Genomic DNA, 16,889 nt, shown 5'->3' on the forward strand with positions numbered 1-16,889 from the left:
GGAGCTTTTCCAGACGAGCGACGGTAGCCGTGATAGTCTAGTGGTTAGGACATTGCGTTGTGGCCGCAAGAACCCAGGTTCGAATCCTGGTCACGGCAATATAGTGCTCTATTTTGTATTTCTTTTTACAGAGTTACTAATGTAGTCAACTGGAAATTGCTCATCAGGGCTACCAACATTAAACATTTGCGATTCACAGTTGCTTGGTAAAGGCAGTAATGGAATAGGAGGAACCACCCAAATGCTTTGTTTCCCTTTTCCGATACAGAAGGAGCGATGATTAGCAATAGAACTATATTCAACAAAAATGGCATATTATGGATATTATTGGAGTATTGTGAATAGTTACAGATGACACAAAGATAAAAAGAAATCTAATACACTGCTAGAAAGATCTGTTCATCAAACGTATAAAAACTGCGGACGTACATATATAAGATTTTGAATGTGTTTGTTTTTATCAAATAATACCCGACACATGAAAAATCATTTGGACGTGACATCGTACACAACTTACGACACATCTAAAAAATGTTTCTTCGCAGTGCGAATGTAATTGGATATAGAAGACATAAGAAATATCATATGTTACTTCCATACGGTGCCTTACTTTGACGAAACTAGTAAAGACATGCAAGAATTACCGGGTCCAAACAAATTATTCATGGTACCAATTAATGAATTCCTTGCAGTAGTCTCTTTAGATAACTGGATATACTACTGCTGCTTCTCAGTAATTTATTCTTCAATTAAATATATCACATGAACTATGTCTTTCTTTGAAATCAACGCCTCAGTTCTCGGATACAATACCAAGAACAAGAGTAATCTATATTAAAATTTGGAATCACATACAGTGGTGTACATAATTCAGGAATAGATATTTCCGACAGCGTGCCAGTAACCATAAAACGTCAGTTATTGATAAAGTACAAATTAGAAGAATCCTAAGGAATTTTATGGCAGCCATTTCCTTCTACTTCAGTGACGAATTTCTTAGCAAAACTAAATGGTGTCAATACTTAAAGTTAAATCACATTACATGAATGTAGTGTAACAAACGATTTCGGAACAGCTTCAGTGGAGCAAATGGAAAAGTCTAACTAAGCGTGCCATTTTATTTTCTTATTGTTCTAGTCGCCTTATCAGTTTTGTGTGTGATGTGGCCTAATGAGTGAATTTTATTTTAACTGTAGTATTTTTGCTGCCGTAGCTTTCGAGGTTTTGCGTAATTACGAAGTGTACAGGGCGTATCAAAAAGAATAATCCAGTTTTAAAAAAGTCATAATTATTATGTTATCTGAGATATGTGCGTGAACAACAAACTGTTGAAAAGAGCAAATTCTCGAGTTTTATATGGTACCCTCTAGGTAACAGCAGTATGCACCCACTTCAGTTCTAGTAAAAATGGTGTCGGGACAACAGAGAGTTTTTGTGTGCTACGTTTTGCGCAGTACGGGTCAGTAATAACTGTTCAGTGTGACTTTCATGTTAGGTATGATGTGGATCCTCCTACAGAACAGAGCATTAGACGACGTAACTAACAATTGCGACAAACAGGTTGATTGCGTAAAGGCAAATCGCCAGACCGTCCCCAAGTCTTTGACTCAGATCCCTAACGCATACAGCATAGTTTCACAAGCAGTCAGCAGAAATCCGTTCGCCGTCCTGCTCGACAGCTCTACACGCCCCCCATGTTCGTCTGGCGCGTGTCGCATCGACGTTTACACACGTAACCGTACGAAATTCAAATACTGCAATCTCTTCGTGAAGATGGCAAACAACAGCGTGTGAAGTTCTGTAATTTCGTCCTTGGCAAGATGGAGGATGACAATTTAGTTCCACGCTTAGTCTTTAATGACGAGGCAACATTCCATTTAAATGGAAAAGTGAACCAGCATAACGTGAAAATATGGGGTATGGAATAACATGAGAGGCACTCTCCAAAATTTAATGTGTTTTGTGCAGTTTCAGGGGAAAAGGTATATGATAAATTTTTCTTAACCGAGAACACTATTACAGAAGGCACATATCTCGATATGCTTGAGAACTTTCTTTTCCGAGAGCTGGAGACTGATTCGAATGACTTTATTTACCAACAGGGTGGGGCACCGCCACACTGGCATCTGGAACTGCGAGAACCTGTGAATCAAAGGATTACTGAACTATGGTTCGGTCGCATTGGACCAGATGATTCAGCCTTAGTTTACTGGTCTGCAGGGTCACTGGACCTGGATGTGTGTGATTATTTCTTTTAGGGGTTTATAAAAGGCTCTGTTTATGTGCCTCCTTTACCAGCAACAATGAATGACCTAAGCCATCGCATAACAGCAGCTGTGGAAGCTGTAACTGAAGACATACTTGTTGCAGTGTGAGAACAATTTGAAAACTACATTGACATACGCCGAACCTTCAAGGGGGGCATACTGAATACCTGTGAAAAGGTATGAAAAGAAAAACTTTTTGAATTTTCCATTCACCCAAATACAAAATTTATTGTATATGTTTATTAGTTTCAGAAATATAGATGTGCCAAATCGGATGATTCTTTTTGATACATGCTGTATTTTATTATATCCTGAAGTTCGTCTAACTCAAGTTACTTGAATTGTTTCTAGGTGCTCACAGATTTTTTTTTTTTTTTTTTTTGAGGGCTTTGTTCAACTCTCTGAGTCCCTTTTTGTGTAGATGAGACATCTAGGCGTTGCTGTGGGACCACTTTGCTTGTTGGTATTCACGTACACGTACAGACGCCGTTGTTGCTGATGTCTGTTCTGTTTCCGCAGTCGGCGACGTCACGCACGCTTCTCCGCCGGAGACGATGCCCCCAGGGGCCGGTGGTATCAGAGCTCGTGCAGGTGCTGCTGGTGATATAGGCTGCGCTCCACTCGGCCTGAACGCTGACGCTTCGCAATCCGACGCGGCGCTATATAGCCCAGACCGCGGGAGCGACTGTTGCACGCAGACGAATACACCAAGAGTATTTATACGTCTCTCATTATCACATTGACATCCGCACGGATCACACTCATTCACAGCACTACCGATGCCACTACATGCTCATGCCAACCAAACTGGAACGTTGGTGGATTCCGTTCTCCATTACCAATACGTAATATGGCCGAAGCGGACATTAGCCCACTACTGACACGGTGGTCATCCTGTCAAACGCATATCCAAATGCAGTATGTTTGCGATTCAGAACTCATCGAAGAATGAGTAAGTTTGAAAGCTGATATTTTAAGAACAACTTTCAAATACTACACTCACAAGTTAAGTATAATGGGCGAATAGTCCGTAGGACTAAACAGGCACAACCTTTAATTCGCTAATGTATTAAACATTAAGCGAAAGGCCAGGAAAGTTGGCGAAAACAAATCACAGAATTTTATTTTTCCTACTTGGGAGACCTGTATAAAAACGAGATAAACTACCGGCCAACATCACCAAAATAAGGCGTTTTAAATCGAAAATGACGCCCTTAGTCCGGCAGTGCGTGGACGGTGGACGAAGAAAAGTCCGAAGCAAGGACAAAATTACTCGGAAAATACGTCATTACACCATGTGATCAGGGAGACATCGGAGGAAAAGAAAGGAATAAAAAACTGTGCTGAGAGACGACCAAGGGGAATAAAACAGCACACAGACAGCAATGAAACAGTGTTGCGCCGGAACAGAAATAGTAGAGTGACTAGCGAAGGTCCTTTAGCATATATTGCAACAAGAGTAAATGTTGTAATAGAAAAAATCTGACAAGTGCGAAAAGGACTCGTGTTCCTATGTATGAAGATAATAATGATAGTTATCCGAGGCTCAATGGCCTGGTGCGAATTTTTCTATTGGACGCCACTACGATGACTTTCATTTTCTCACCTGCCCCAGATAACCAACCTGATAAAGAGGAGGGGGGGGGGGGGCAATTTTTGGAATTTGTGGTAAGTTCCTATGGGACCAGACTGCTGTGGTCATCGCTCCCTAGGCTTACACACCACTTAATATAACTTAAACTAACTTGCATTAAGGACAACACACACACTCATGTCCGAGGGAGGACCGGGGGGAGCCACGCAAACCGTGGCAAAGGTGCCTCAGAGCGCGTAGCTAACCCGCTTGGGGGGGGGGGGGGGATACAGTTTAACGTAGAACCCGACTCCGTACATCGTTGAGAGGTGAAGACCAGGTTTTAGTTTGCGAGTATCAAAATCTGTGACATGTTTAGCCGTATATTTTGATTGCTTTCACCTGAAGCTTAAATTACACTGTCGGAAAAAAATCGCAACACCAAGGGGGAGTTGCGCAACGTAAAGGGGGAAAGTTGGTAGGCGTGTTTCTATATCTGAAAGATGATGTCTTTTCAAATTACTCATCAGTAGCATAGGAGTGGCGCTAGTAGCGCAACTGTGAGGATGCAAATGAAGTTTGCTTTAAATACATGCTGTAACGGCCTTGAGCTTTAGTTACCTTTGACATTGGACGTACTGAGTTGTTAGTCAAGAACGCCTTTAAGTCGACAAAGACGCCGGTATCAACACCTCACTGAGTTCGAACAAGGTCGTGTCATAGGGCTAAGAGAAGATGGATTTTCGTTTTGCGATATTGCACAAAGACTTGGCAGGAATGTAGCCACTGTTCATGATTGCTGACAGCAGTGATCATGAGAATGTACGGTCGCAAGAAGACCGCGTTCGAGTTGGCATCGTGGCACTACCAGAGTGAAGACGATCGTGTTCGGCGCACAAAAAAAAAAAAAAAAATAAATAAATAAATAAATAAATAAATTCAAGTGGCTCTGAGCACTATGGGACTTAACAGCTGAGGGCATCAGTCCCCTAGACCTTAGAACTACTTAAACCTAACTAACGGCCGGCCGGAGTGGCCAAGCGGTTAAAGGCGCTACAGTCTGGAACCGCGAGACCGCTACGGTCGCAGGTTCGAATCCTGCCTCGGGCATGGATGTGTGTGATGTCCTTAGGTTAGTTAGGTTTAAGTAGTTCTAAGTTCTAGGGGACTGATGACCTTAGAAGTTAAGTCCCATAGTGCTCAGAGCCATTTGAACCTAACTAATCTAAGGACATCACACACAACCATGCCCGAGGCAGGATTCGAACCTGCGACCGTAGCGGTCGCGCGGTTCCAGACTGAAGCGCCTAGAACCGCTCGGCCACTCCTGCCGGCTTCGACACAGAGTTCCGAGGCAGATGCCCTGTAGCGTGCATTCCACAGACCCCAAACCACCGCCATTTTCGACTTCAGTGATGTGTTTAGAGAGCTCATTGGGCGGTAGGGTGGAAGTTTGTGGTGTTCTGATGAAAGTTGGTTCTGCCTCGTTACCAGTGATGGTCGTGTGTTGGTTAGAAGGAGGCCAGTTGAGGAACTGAGACCAACCTGTCTGCGCACTAGACACACTGAACCTACACCTGGAGTTATAGTCTGGGGTGCGATTTCGTACGACAAGACGAGCACTCTCGTGGTTATCCACGCACCCTGACCTCAAACATGCACGTCAGTCTGGCGATTCGACCTGTAGTGCTGCCATTCAATAACAGCATTCCAGAGGGTGTTTTCCAACAGGATAATGCTCGCCCACATACCGCTGTTTTAACTCAACACGATCTACAGTGTGACGACACGTTACCTTGGCATACTCGATCACCAGATCTGTCTTCAATCGAGAACGTATAAGGCATCATCCGATGACAAATCCAACGTCATTCACCAACAGCGTTAATGTCCCTGTATTGACCGACCAAGTGGAACAGGCATGGATCTGAAAAACTGACATCCGGCACCTGTGCAGTACAATGCACGCACGTCTGCATTGCTTACATTCGACATTCTGGTGCCTACGACGTTTATTACTGTAGCACCATTTCACATTTGCAATGGCTTATCTCGCGTTTACATGAACTTGTGATGCAGCAATATTAATCGGTTACATATGATACCCAAGAAATATATTTCCGAAATTTCATTGCTCAACACTAATTATTGCCCCGTGTTGCGATTTTTTCCGTCAGCTTATTTACACCGCCAGGAGACCATAGATATTGAATTTCAAATAAATTTCAACTAAATATCTGTACCAGTTCCTGAGAAAAAGAGTTTTTTTCAGACGGTCGTGTCTTTTGATTTTCAATGTCGCAGAATGCACGTTTCTTACACTGCCAAGGGATCGTAGAATTCAGTACCTGACATAAACTTCAACTTGATATCCGTACCCGTTCCTGAGAAAAAGGGGTCTGAGCATTCGGACAGACAGGCAACGAAGCTATCAGACGGTTCCGTTTGTTATCGACTGAGTTACCTAACCCTAAAAATCGATAATTAACATTTAATGTAGCGCATAGAAACAAGAGCCTGGACTATGCCCGAAAGTAATAAACAGACTGCGGCTATATAAGGACTACTGAGCCACAAGTTAATACCAGAAACATTTATGATTACCAGAAACCAGCCGCGGAACCCAATAGAGATAAAAAGTCCTTGGAGCAACTAGACGAATATTTGGAAACACGCAAACAGTATCATCCTGCCAACTAGATTCAGCGCTGTATTGTGTTAACGAAACCATAGCCGCACCAGAAAGATCATACAAAGCTAAACTGAGACAGTCTGCATACTGTGATTAATGTCAACTTGTGGAAAACGCAGCGCACATGATATGCGAAAATATCAGAATTTGGAACTGGTCTGGGAAGATGTTAGCGCTCTCATACAGAACCACAGGAACTGATACACCAACAAATCAAGCATTAGAATACGACTCTAACTTACACGCATGCGTCGAGAAGAGTTATTCGTGGCTTACGGCCACTTTGTGGTTCGTGTGACAGTTAATTTACAGTGATAAATCTCTTACGTTACAGAAGAGCGTATTAAGTAACAGAAACAATATCAATATAAGATTGGGTTCCAAAAGTTTCTCTGCCCTGCGTTATGTGAGTTATCATATAAAGTTAGGGGCTTTATATTATTATTTACCTTCCACTGTTTTTTCATAATATTCTGTTAAGTTGGTAATACGTCGTAATTCACTTCAGCAAGGAAAAAAGGATTATTAAAGAGATGAATTTCGTTTAAAATGATGAATGACAAATCGGTTGGATTATAGGACATACGTCACATAAAGTGGAAAATACTTTGAATTTAGGAAATATTTTTTAAATGAATGTTTGTTCAAAAGTTTTATTCATTTCCTTTCCGAGTTTTGGTGAGCGGATGAAGACTCGACAGAGGAAATGGCTAACAGATACCTGTTTTACCTTGACTTACTATTTCATTTCGGTCATATTCATTCTAAGGTACATAAATGAAGTAGTTCAAAGTTTGTTTCTTCCTTTTACTTTCACCAGAGATTCCTCGGCATTCTTTCCGAGTACTTAGTGGCACGAAAGGTGAAACTGGCGAGTGTCATGTGCGGCTGTAATGGGAGAGAGGGTCAGGGTGGCGGAAAAAAGTAATTTCAAAAAGTGTAGCGGATCGCGAAAACCAGGAAGAAGGCTCATCACCTAAGAAAAACGTCGGGACTATACCAAAACAAGGAAAATTCATATTCCATGGAAATCAATGTAAATTATCATCTTTAATAAAACTTAAGCAAATCACTTTTTTGCGTTAACAACCCAGTTGCAGTATCTTATTAGCGACTTCAGCTTACCTATCACGAAAGCGTTCATTAAGTCGCAACGATCGCCTTAAACGCCAGAAAATTCATCCTCATTGGTGGGAATGCACTTCTCTTCTTTTAAGCCTTCTGTATTGGTAGAACAGCTTTCTGCAAGTATGTCTAAGATATTTCGGTTGTTGAACAACCATAAAAACGATTTCATCTACAATCTGTGGAAGGGGTATGTATCTCTCTTTTTCGTAATTATTTTTTCCTTTTACGACATGTTCCACATTCTTAAAGATCACCTCGTTATGGATCTTTAGAATATAAAATATATCTAATATAATACTATCTTTGTGCTGGCTTAAGCTGTCGCCAACACACTGGTCGGCAACGATGTAGCGCGATGATCGATAGTAGGCGCTGGATCAAATGCGCCTTATCAGGAGAGAGACCAGAGATATACCAACAAGCAACACGCTGCCAACGCCCTCTTGACAGCCTGTGTTCAGGCTACCGCCACTGAGCGGAGGATCTCACTCAACTCACGCTATACCTTGGCGTCTTGTCAGTTACATGTAGTGTGCAACATCATTTGTTTAAGCCAGAGACGCACATCTTTTTCTGGGTCATTTTCTTTCTCCCTCTAAAACCGCTTGTGTGATATCTGCGGCCTCTTGATATGACTTCGCACATTGCAGTTCCTCCCTTACAGTTGCCAGAATGTCACTAATCCTTAAGCAAGCCTAGAAGAGTCGGAGCAGAGTATTCAGACGTATTATGAGTTCCACCGAGGAACACACCTTGTACGAATTAGAGAAACAAACTCGTCAGCTCCAGGATGTAAATGAAAGCAAGTATGATATCCCGAAAGCCCTATCCTTCTTTCAGTTTGCTGTTATACAATCTAAAGGCTAGTTCGCTCATGCTCATTTCAGATCATAACGTTATTCTTGCGAACCATTGTCTGCATAGGCTCACAAATGATAAGTTAGGCCGCATTCACTGTACTTGTATAGACAGATCACTGTTGCAGCTATCAGATGTCAAAAGTTCCTAATCGTTTTTAACAATGTTAGTTAAACACGGCCTAAATTGTGAACCAAGTTTTCCTTACGACCGAAGGACGAAAAAAGCTGAGTCGGCGTTCTAGCGGAACCGGGTGACGTCAGCAACTCTGCGACCACTAACATAAGAGCAAAGTACAACCACGCTGAATTCACCAGCCGTGATAGTCTAGTGGTTAGGACATTGCGTTGTGGCCGCAAGAACCCAGGTTCGAATCCTGGTCACGGCAAAAGGTCAATATTTTAATGAAGATTGGCGAAGCTACACTTAACTACTTCATTGATACATTACATTAGTTATTGATTTTGTTCAAATCGATTCCATGGTACTAGACTTCGAAAATGATTTTGACACCGTTTCTCACAAGCGACTACTGACGAAAACGTGAGTAACTGGAATATCGTCTAAATTATTCACCTGGATTTGTGACTTTCTGCCACGAACATCGCAGCATGTACTGACTACTGGGAACGAAGCACGTGAAACGGAAATTGCATCTGTCGTTCCACAAGGAACAGCGACCCTTTACTGTTTCTGATCTGTGTAAATGTATTACGAGAGAATCTCAGTAGCTATCTTATAATTCTGAAAAACAGTTTGACAGATAGTGCAGAATTGCAAAGCGGGAATGGGTAGAGAAAACTCTGTCCGAACAGGCCTCGGAATGCCAGGAGTACCGACCGACTACCACGTCATCCTCAGCCGACAAGTGTCACTGCACTCATAAGAGCCAGGCGGTGATCCGTGAAAGTCCTAACCAAGCACGACAGGGCTAAAATTCAGTGATCTTACGGCAACTGTTGCAACCACTGCTACAAGGCCGATGGTTATGGCTAGACAGGAAATGCAAAATTATAGAAGAACATATGAGCACGTGCAAGATAGATGCCGCCTGCAGGAAAATTGAGAGACCTCTGCAAAAAAGGAAAGCAGCTATATCACTATTAAGAGCTTAGATGGCAAGCCAGTACTAAGCAAAGAAGGGGAAGACTGAAAGATGAAGAGAATATAATAACGGCTATGCAGAGAAAATAAATTTGAAAACGATACAATGGAAAGAGTATGGGAGAGACGATACTGTGAGAAGATTGCGACAGACCATTGCAAGACTTAGACGAAACAAGGTATCTGGGTCAGACGATATTCCCTATGAAATTTTGAGCTCCTTCGGAGAGCTAGCCACGATAAAGATAAATAAGACTGGCGAAATTGCATCAGACTACAAGATGAATGTAATATTTCACATTATTGTGAAAGCATGCGCTGATAGGTGTCGATAATACCGAACTCTCAGTTTACTAAGTCATACTTGCCAAATGCTAACACGAATGGTTTACAGAAAAATGTATCAACTGATAGAAGCCTATTTTGGATGACATTGGTTTGGTTTCCGGAGAAATGTACTAACACGAGAGGCACTATTGACCCTAGGAGCTACGTTTGAATACAAACTGAAGAAATGCAAACCTACATTTAACGCATTTGTAGATTTAAAGAAAGTTTTTGATAGTCGTATCTCCATCACACTCTTCAAAATTATGAATGTAGCAGGAGTAAAACACAGGAAGCGATCGATTATCAGCAACTTGTGAAGAAACCAGACTGTAGTTAAAAGAATAGGACATGCAAGGGCAGCAGTAGTTGAGAAAGGAGTGCGACAGCGTTGTTTCCTATCCCCCACCGTTGTTCAGTATTCAGTTTGCAATTCGAGCAAAGAGTAAATGAAACCAAGGGACGTATGGAAAGGGAATTAAACTTCAGGGGGAAGAAATAAAAATCTGGGGTTTGCCGATGATGTAGTAATTCTAGGAAAGGCAGCAAAAGAGTTGCATAGCAGTGTCTTGAAAAGAGATTATGAGTGAAAGTCAGAGAAATTAATGAATGGGCATTAAATGAGACACTAAATGTTGTAGATTAGTTTTGATATAGTGGTAGAAAAATTGAACAGCGAAAGAATAGAGAATAGGATAAAGTGCAGACTGGCAATAGCAAGAATAGCGGTTCTGAGAAGGAAAAGTTTGTTAATTTAAATGTGAGGAAGCCTCTTCTGAAGATATTAGTCTGGAGTGTAGCCTTGCACGGAAGTGATAAGTTTTTGATAAACAATTCAGAATGTAAGATGATACGGGATTTTTGTATATATGTTTCTACAGAAGATAGAGCAGAGGCTGATGAAAGGTATTGAATCAAATCGGAAGGGGGAGGGGGGAGAAAATTTGGACCTTCATTTACCGAAAGGAGAGATTCTGAAGTGTAAGGAGATAAGCGTGTGGGATAAAAACTGTCAAAGTTAGACAAAGATTGACTACAGAATACGGGTTCAATTGTATCTAGGGCAACGTCAATGTGCATTCAAGATGAACTGAAAAGAATGAAGTTACAGCGTCGGCGAGATAAATGTTTCTTATACCAGAAGGTGTCTATTTAGTGATGATGCGTGAGAACAAGTAATTCCAACGACTAATCTGTGGACAAGCTAATTAAAAAAGAACTGATTGACGCAAATTTCTCATTAAAATATCAATCTTCTTTCGTGACCAAGATTAGAACCTGATGCAGATAACGGCTGGTAAGTGGGATTACCAAATCCAGTATCTTCCATCCATCTGTAAGAGTGCTCTCTATCTGATGTAAACTGCACAGTAGGCACTTCCTGTCCGTTTGATGCAGTATATCGATAATACTACCTTCATTGCCTTCCATCCAAACCCTCCAAGCTTCTGAACGGCCACTCCAGATAGAGAAACCCCTCAGTTTAGAACTGATTGCTCTCAAAATATTTATCTTTTTCCGCAGTTTTCATTGATTTTGTGGCTTTACATTGAATACCATTCTGACCCACCTGCAGCTATATCGATGAACAACGAAGGGACACCGCTGTTAAGTTTTTTCACATTGTGACAAATTCCGTTACATGGAATACATGGTATTCTCACTTTCCGGTTTCACACGAAAAATACGTGCTTTCGAAGCGATAAATTACACCAGAAAGTAACCCAAAAGACATTAAAGAGTATAAATTGTTATGTTAATGTGTTGATTGATTTCATTTATGTGAAGACCAACATTTATTGAACTTAGATGTCTGAGAAGCATAGTATGCTCCATCAAGTTCATATTTTCATCAATTCTTACACCCAAAAATTCAAAAATTTCTCCCTCTTTCGCTAATTCCGTTTCTTGTAGTGTGTTAAAATAGTTTTATCGGAACTAACTGTCCATTTTTCGATAGTGACTTTGGAAAATGTTATTAACAACATCGTTTTCTCTTGCTTTCTCTCTAACAGAGTTAATTATAATACCTGTTGCATGAAAGAGTGTCAGGTCCGTTTTATACATAGTAGGTCGATTACATGTATAAGGAGTGGTAAAGGACCGAAAATAAAAGCCTATGGAATTATTTTTTTTCCTTAGTCGGTATGATTTTCTCTCCTTCTCAAACTACTTGATTTATCACAGATTGTACTCCTTTCGTTAAATATGATTCAAACCAGTTCCGTATAATAAGTTCAATTCCATATAGTTTAAGTTTTTTTCAAAAGAATATCACAAAGAAAAATGTTTTAGACATATGTTGCAAAATTATCAGATGGTGGAACTTTTTATGTAATCATCGAACTTTTTGGTGAGTAAATGTGTAAATGGCATTCTCTGTCGAGCAAGCCGTCTGGAGCGCAAATTGTAATTCACTAAATAGTATTAAATCGCCGGTCCAAGGAACTTCCACCAGATGGGGGAAAACAGAAAACAACTAATGTAAACCGCCGGCTCAAGGAACTTTGACCACAAGAGGGAAAACAGTTGTCAACTAATGTAAACTGAAACGTATGAAATGTAAATGTGAACAGCAGTCTAAAGGTGAAACTATCGGTTTGAAATCGGTACCGCCTCAGTTTGTAAGAATAAATAGCGTTATTTGCAGAGGCTGGTTGCTGCTTTCTTCTTCGCAACAATCAAATTGTATTTTGAACACGACTGCGGTGTAAAAGACTTCTCAGTTTTCGACAAAATGATAATGTATAATTAACATGGTAGAGCACCGTGGATTCACTAAGATAAGAAAAATTAAGTACATAGTTTCCATTTACATGTAACACTAAACTAAAGTTGTATTAGTTTAACGAATATTTTGAAAGAAAAGATACTAGTAGGTAAATTGAATGATAATTTACTAAAGGATGGCATAGTGCTGTGTAGGAGACACCACATTGATACGCCAGCTGGTCTGGCCGTGCGGTTCTAGGCGCTTCAGTCTGGAGCCGCGTGACCGCTACGGTCGCAGGTTCGAATCCTGCCTCGGGCATGGATGTGTGTGATGTCCTTAGGTTAGTTAGGTTTAAGTAGTTCTAAGTTCGAGGGGACTGATGACCACAGATGTTAAGTCCCATAGTGCTCAGAGCCATTTGAACCACATTGATATATATTAACACAATCAATATCACAATATTATTTATGTATTGTGATGTACACTGTTTTACACAATTTTTATACAATTATTTAAATATTTTGTGCGTCCTTCCCCATTGAGGGATTTTACAAAACGTATTGTTATGTCAACAAAAATTCCTTGTGCTAATGTTGAATAGTATACACCACTAAGGAGATGATTTAGTACGTCAGAATGACTGGTATTATGTTCGTAGCTCATTTATACTTCGTTGCATTTTTTTTAATAATCTTACATAGATATAATAGTTTCTCTGCTGCTTCAGTGTTGCCTTTGGTTGTTTAAATATCTATGGGTCAACATTATCTGTCTATCTGCTTTCTTCTTTAAGGAATGCACAGAATAGGATGTACACAAAATTGGCAGATACTCATGAGATGATTATGGCTCAGGATCTGGGGAAATTCCAGAAATTTTTGGTAGGTGTTGAAAGTGGGATGGTCAGCACGGGACTGAAGGAGAAGAAGTTAATGCTGTATTGTGGGGTGTGGATGACATAGGCTGGGAGCTACTTATTTATAGCTGACTCCATTCCACATTTATTCACATTAAGATGAATTTCTTACTGTCGACTAACTACCGCTAACGTTTAGACAATCACCAATACAGAGACGTGAGTTCTCAGTCTGCGTCCTCCGCCTTGCTGCTCGTCTGTTGCTCTGCGATCGAGACGCCACCTACCTGGTGGCTGACTTAGTTTGCCAACTGGAGCGGAAAGGACCGTTTTCTTCCTCTAGAGGAGTGTTTCCACAAGAGCAGCGACGGTAGCCGTGATAGTCTAGTGGTTAGGACATTGCGTTGTGGCCGCAAGAACCCAGGTTCGAATCCTGGTCACGGCAATAAAGTGCTCTTTTTTGTATTTCTTTTTACAGAGTTGCTAATGTTCTCAAAATGTCTCTTGAAAATTGCTCATTCAGGTTACCAACATTAAACAACTGTGATTCACACTCTGCGATATTTTTTACATATTTCAAATATGATATAAGTCGATCATCGAATTATTATCAACACAATTCTACTAAATAAAGATGAGCTTGGTGTGTCAGATGCTCAACTGCAACCTCCATGGTAAAGCCAGTAGTGGTATAACAGGAACCGACCAAACGCTTTGTTTCCCTTCTCAGATACAAAAGGAGCGATGTTGAGCAATAGAACTATATTCAAAGAGAATTGCACATTTTGGACATCGGTTGACTATTGTGAATAATTATAGAAAACTCGAAAATGAACAGCAAACCTAATATACTGCTAGAAAGATCTGTTGATCACATGTATAAAATATGTGGACGTACAGATGCAAGATTTTGTGTTAGATTTTATCGAGTAATACCTGATACATGAAAAATCATTTTGATGGAATACCATACATAGCTTATGACACATCTAAACAAACGTTCCTTCGCAGTGCGAATGTCGTTGGAATAGATGACATAGAAATGGCATACTTTACTTCAACATGGCTCTTTATTTTGAAGTAATGGTAAAGACAAGCAAGAATTACCTGGACTAAACGCATTCTTGATGGTACGAATTCACGAATTCCTTGCAGTAGTCGCTTCACATAACTGAATATACTACAGTTGCTTCTCAGTGCATTTGTTCTTCAATCAAGTGTGTCACATGAAATATGTCTCTCTTTGAAGTATGATTTCGTAAAATTAGCATAGAAGGTTCCTTTTGCAAACATGTAATGGATTTTCATTTTCTGACATTTCCTGCAATCTCGAGAATCTTTTTACTGATTCACTCATGAAGATTCGAAAAAAACTGTAAATCATCCAATATCTTCCGTCTTTAGCTTGAATGCAGTATGTGTGTTTTTGTATACGCTATCTTTTTTTCTATATTTCTATGTTTCCATATTTTTATAAGGCACAGTCTTGTTAAGACAGGAACCAGTAGGTGCCAATGAACTTCATTCAAGGAAAATTATTATTTGAGAAAGAAGTTGCTTATACACAAATGTGGGATACTGCGACCACATTTGTCGTCACTTGTAGTTAATTTAAGGTACACAACTCAGGAGTATCATGAAAAATTATTGCCCTCATTACCTACAGACAAGATACTTCCGGTGTAGAGGAACCAGCTAATAAGGAAAACTGGAACTCATTCCTACCATTAGTCAGTTCCGCATGGGTCTGTATTATGGTTCATACTGTATTACTGTGTATCAGAAATCGGAACAGTCGGAGTCCTGACACTCGACATAGAAAAGAAAAATGGATCAATTTTATCTTCTATCTTTATGTCTACACCACATGTTCTATGGTGACTTTTTTTGTTCGTCATGGAGATGTGGCGGTTCTAAGTACAATGATCATGGACTCTCTCAATTATATTACACTCTACTTCTTTGTTATTGACTTGCTTTTGAAAGAATCGTCTCCTCCTTCATTTCATATAATAAGCAAATTGTCTGTTACAGTAGGGGAAAGTGTTGTACCTGGAAGGTAGTGAACTAGGAACGCGTAACGTTTCTTGGTCTTTGTTTCAACCAGGCGACTGATTTTGGAGTCACATGAAGAAATCCGCATCATAAACCACGATACGAAGGTACTTGTGTTCTCTACTGTTTTTGTTGTAAGAGATGAATTTGTGTTACATGCGGAGTTTGTAAATATTACAAGTTCGACTGTTTTAAGCGCTGTAGACGATGTTATAGCTATTTGGAGGATATTGCTTATTGATCACATACACACTGTTTTGGTGAAAAAGTTCTGTATATGTGTAATAACAGTTACATATCGTGTCGGTAGTTAAGCCATACATCGTCAGTCGTGCACTAACTTGTACAATGAAATGGATGAGGCCTTCTACCATGAAACAAGTGAAATTTACTAACGAAATGAGTTTCATTAACGACTTAACGATTTTCACTGTCTTGAAAATGGAAATTTGAGTTAGTTGAAAATAGTTTCTTCTTCATGTTTTTAACTTTAATTCGTTTTTGACAGTGCATCTTCTTAATTTGATTCCACTTATTTATTATTGCTATTTTACAGAGTAACAATTTAACAGATGGAATATTAAAAACAGCGTTGCAAATGCTTTCTAGGTTGTAATACTTTTAAATTTGAATAGCGTATTTGTTCCTAGGCGCATGACCGTGTTGTTCCTTGGAACAATTTTTCGCGTCTGGGAAAACCTTAGTTTTCCACATTAATTTTTGTAATTTCAGGAAACCTGTAGCTCACATGAAATGTGTGCTATCAATTCGAAATGGAATAATAAAATATAATAAGCTTTTGTTACTGGGCTGGCTAGAGGCGAAAGTATGAAAAGTATTCCAAAGTGCAACACTCTCCTCTACCCTATCTCTTGTATGGGTTCCTACATTTGTCTACATTGCGAGAATTTACTGGGAGTCTTTCTCCGTGCACACGGTTTAAATGTTCCTTAGCTTTTCTCTTATTTTGTTCCTTCTTTTACGTTATATATTGCTGAACATTTTTTAAACCCTCATGTCTTTCACAATCTTTCTTTGTACATTCTTCACTCTTCTTCGAAGCCTCATTAATTCAGGCGGTTCTATACTTTAGGGCATCATGCTGTAACCCAGGCTTCACTTTCATAAATAATTATTTTTGGGATAGTTCCACATATGTTAGGAAATTTGTTTAATTTCAAAGGCAGCTTTGAGAAGAAATCACGGCAGCTCTATCGTATTGTTGATCGATCGTGCACTCCATGTAGTTTCTACATCTACAGCTACATTTACATCTACACACAGCAAGCCACCTCATTGTGTAAGGTGGAGGTACT

At 40.1% G+C, this 16,889-nt stretch overlaps 3 non-coding genes across 3 annotated transcripts; all 3 read left to right on the forward strand.

The window, feature by feature from the left end:
• Positions 1-26: 26 nt before the first annotated feature.
• Positions 27-98, forward strand: Trnah-gug. Its single transcript has one exon. It is a non-coding gene; the product is annotated as a tRNA-His (tRNA).
• An 8,736-nt stretch (positions 99-8,834) lies between these two features.
• Positions 8,835-8,906, forward strand: Trnah-gug. The gene has a single exon. It is a non-coding gene; the product is annotated as a tRNA-His (tRNA).
• Positions 8,907-13,891: 4,985 nt separating this feature from the next.
• Positions 13,892-13,963, forward strand: Trnah-gug. Its single transcript has one exon. It is a non-coding gene; the product is annotated as a tRNA-His (tRNA).
• Positions 13,964-16,889: the final 2,926 nt, after the last annotated feature.

Source organism: Schistocerca piceifrons, chromosome 2 (genome assembly GCF_021461385.2).
Source record: "Schistocerca piceifrons isolate TAMUIC-IGC-003096 chromosome 2, iqSchPice1.1, whole genome shotgun sequence".
NCBI classification, from domain to species: domain Eukaryota; kingdom Metazoa; phylum Arthropoda; class Insecta; order Orthoptera; family Acrididae; genus Schistocerca; species Schistocerca piceifrons.